We start from the raw sequence: 4,115 nt of genomic DNA, 5'->3' as shown, positions 1-4,115 counted from the left end.
CAAGAATCTTGAAATTAAATTTTGGGTAAAAAATATTTTAGCGGCTAGTTATTCACGAGCCGTAATTGCTTAGAAAATGTGTTGGAAAGTGACCTTCAGTCACCGTTTCGACAAAAACTTTTGAACGGTAAGGAATTTTCGGATGCGGCCTAAATGTTTTAGAAAGTACACATTCGGTGCTTGAATTTGAGCACAAATTTTTTATTTTTTCGATAGAAATCGAGAGTGTTATCGTCCTTTGAATATGTCCCACAGAGTTACCCGAAATATGGATTCCACTTATGTGTGGATGGAGGGCCGTAAAAATGGAAGTCCAATGATTCGCTCAAGAATTTTGCTTGGAAATTATATTCCTATGTCGTGAGATCAATCATCTCGAAATCAAATTTTGGGAAAAAAATACGTTAGTGGCAAGTTATTTATGAGCTGTAATCGCTTAGAAAATGTGTTTAAAAGTGATCTGCGGTCACCGTTTCGACAATAACTTTTGAACGGTAAGGTATTTTTTGACGTGGCCTGAATGGTTTAGAAAGTTCGCATTCGGAGCTTGAATTTGAACACAAATTTTGTATTTTTTCGATGGAAATCGAGAGAGCTATTGTCGTGTGAATATATCCCATAGAGTTACCCGAAATACGGATTCCAATTATGTGCCTATGGAGGGATGTAAAAATAGAAGTCTAACGATTCAGACAGGATTTTTGCTTGTAAATATTTTTCCTATATCGCGGGACCAATAATGTCAAAAACAAATTTTGGGTAAAAAATATTTTAGTGGCTAGTTATTCACGAGCTGTAATTGCTTAGAAAATGAGTTGAAAAGTGACCTTTTTTCACCGTTTCGACAATAACTTTTGAACGGTAAGGAATTTTTGGACGCGGCCTGAATGTTTTTGAAAGTACACATTCGAAACTTGAATTTGACCCCAAATTTTCTATTTCTTCATTGGAAATCAAGAGAGTTATTGTCATTTAAATTTGTCCCACTGAGTTACCCGAAATACGGATTCCAATTATGTGCCGATGGAGGGGTGTAAAAATGGAAGTCTAACGATTCTCACACGAATTCAGCTTGGAAATATTTTTCCTATATTGTGAGATCAATAATTTCGAAATCAAATTTTTGGTAAAAAATATGTTAGTGGCTAGTTATTCACGAGCTGTAATCGCTTAGAAAATGAGTTGAAAAGTGACCATCGGTCACCGTTTAGACAATAACATTTGAACGGTAAGGAATTTTTGGACGCGGCCTTAATGTTTTAGAAAGTACACATTCGGACCATGAATTTGTGCTAAAAATTTTTCTATTTTTTCGACAAAAATGAAGAGAGTTATTTTCCACTGAATAGGTCCCATCGAGTTACATGAAATGCGATTCCGTTTATGTTCCGCAGATGGAGGGGTGTAAAAATGGAAGACTAACGATTCTCACTTGAATTTGGCTTGGAAATATTTTTCCACTATCGCGAGATCAATAATCTCGAAATCAAATTTTGGTAAAAAATACTTTAGTGGCTAGTTATTCACGAGATGTAATCGCTTAGAAAATATGTTAAAAAGTGACCTTCGGTCACCATTTCGACAATAACTTTTGAACGGTAAGGAATTTTTGGACGCGGCGTCAATGTTTTAGAAAGTACACATTCTGAGGTTGAATATGAACACAAATTTTACTGTTTTCGATTGAAATCAAGAGAGTTTTTGTCCTTTGAATATGTCACACCGAGAAACCAGAAATAAGGATTCCAGTTATGTGCCGATGGCGGGGCGTAAAAATAGTAGTCTAACGATTAGCACACGATTTTGGCCTGGAAATATTTTTCCTATATCGCGAGACCAATGTTCTCGAAATCAAATTTTGCGTAAAAAATATGTTATTGGCAAGTTATTCACGAGCAGTAATGACATAGAAAATACATTGAAAAGTGACCTTCGGTCACCGTTTCAACAATAACTTGTGAACGGTAAGGATTTTTTGGGCGCGGCCTGAATGTTTTAGAAAGTACACATACGGAGCTTGAATATGGACACAAATTTTATATTTTTCCGGTTGAAATCAAGAGATTTATCGTCCATTGAATATATCCCACCGAGGTACCCGAAATCAGGATTCCAGTTATGTGCAGATGGAGGGGTGTAAAAATTGAAGACTATTGATTTGCTCACGAATTTGGCAAGGAAATATTTTTCCTATATCGTGAGATGAATAATCCTCAAATCAAATTTTTGGGTAAAAAATATGTTAGTGGCCAGTTATTCACGAACCGTAATCGCTTAGAAAATGTGTTGAAAAGTGATCTTCGGTCACCAATTCGACTATAACTTTTGAACGGTAAGGAATTTTTGGACGTGGCCTGAATGTTTTAGAAAGTACACATTCTGGGCTTGATTATGAACACAAATTTTACATGTTTTCGATTGAAATCAAGAGAGTTATTGTCCTTTGAATATGTCCCACCGAGATACCCGAAATAAGGATTCCAGTTATGTGCCGATGGCGGGGTGTAAAAATAGTAGTCTAATGATTAGCACACGATTTTCGCTTGGAAATATTTTTCCTATATCGCGAGACCAATGTTCTCGAAATCAAATTTTGCGTAAAAAATATGTTATTGGCAAGTTATTCACGAGCTGTAATCACTTCGAAAATACGTTGAAAAGTGACCTTCGGTCACCGTTTCGACAATAACATGTGAACTGTAAGGAATTTGTGGGCGCGCCCTCAATGTTTTAGAAAGTACACATTCGGAGCTTGAATATGAACTCAAATTTTACATGTTTTCGATTGAAATCGACAGAGTTATTGCCTTTTGAATATGTCCCATCGAGATACCCGAAATAAGGATTCCCGTTATGTGCCGATGGAGGGGCGTAAAAAAAATAGTCTAACGATTAGCACACGATTTTGGCTTGGAAATATTTTTCCTATATCGCGAGACCAATGTTCTCGAAATTAAATTTTGCGTAAAAAATATGTTAGTGGCAAGTTATTCACGTGCAGTAATCACTTAGAAAATTCGTTGAAAAGTGACCTTCGGTCACCGTTTTGACAGTAACTTGTGAACGGTAAGGATTTTTTGGGCGCGACCTGAATGTTTAAGAAAGTACACATTCGGAGCTTGAATATAAACACAAATTTTATATCTTTTCGATTGAAATCAAGAGATTTATCTTCCATTGAATATGCCCCACCGAGGTACCCGAAATAAGGATTCCAGTTATGTGCAGATCGAGGGGTGTAAAAATTGAAGACTATTGATTTGCCCACAAATTTGGAAAGGAAATATTTTTCCTATATCGTGAGATCAATAATCCCGAAATCAAATTTTGGGTAAAAAATATGTTAGCGGCTATTTATTCACGAGCCGTAATCGCTTAAAAAATGTGTTGAAACTGACCTTCGGTCACCATTTCGACAATAACTTGTGAACGGTAAGGATTTTTTGGGCGCGACCTGAATGTTTTAGAAAGTACACATACGGAGCTTGAATATAAGCACAAATTTTATATCTTTTCGATTGAAATCAAGAGATTTATCGTCCATTGAATATGCCCCACCGAGGTACCCGAAATAAGGATTCCAGTTATGTGCAGATCGAGGGGTGTAAAAATTGAAGACTATTGATTTGCCCACGAATTTGGCAAGGAAATATTTTTCCTATATCGTGAGATCAATAATCCTCAAATCAAATTTTGGGTAAAAAATATGTTAGTGGCCAGTTATTCACGAGCCGTAATTGCTTAGAAAATTTGTGTAAAAGTGACCTTCGGTCACCACTTCGACAATAACTTTTGAACGGTAAGGAATTTTTGGACGCGGCCTGAATGTTTTAGAAAGTACACATTCTGGGCTTGATTATGAACACAAATTTTACATGTTTTTGATTGAAATCGAGATAGTTATTGTCCTTTGAATATGTCCCACCGAGATACCCGAAATAAGGATTCCAGTTATGTGCCGATGGCGGGGCGTAAAAATAGTAGTCTAAGGATTACCACACGATTTTAGCTTGGAAATATTTTTCCTATATCGCGAGACCAATGTTCTCGAAATCAAATTTTGCGTAAAAAATTTGTTATCGGCAAGTTATTCACGAGCTGTAATTACTTAGAAA

Source organism: Quercus lobata, unplaced genomic scaffold (assembly GCF_001633185.2).
Source record: "Quercus lobata isolate SW786 unplaced genomic scaffold, ValleyOak3.0 Primary Assembly Scq3eQI_73, whole genome shotgun sequence".
NCBI lineage: Eukaryota > Viridiplantae > Streptophyta > Magnoliopsida > Fagales > Fagaceae > Quercus > Quercus lobata.
The sequence above is the reverse complement of the archived record's forward strand: the minus strand, read 5'-3'. Positions refer to the sequence as shown.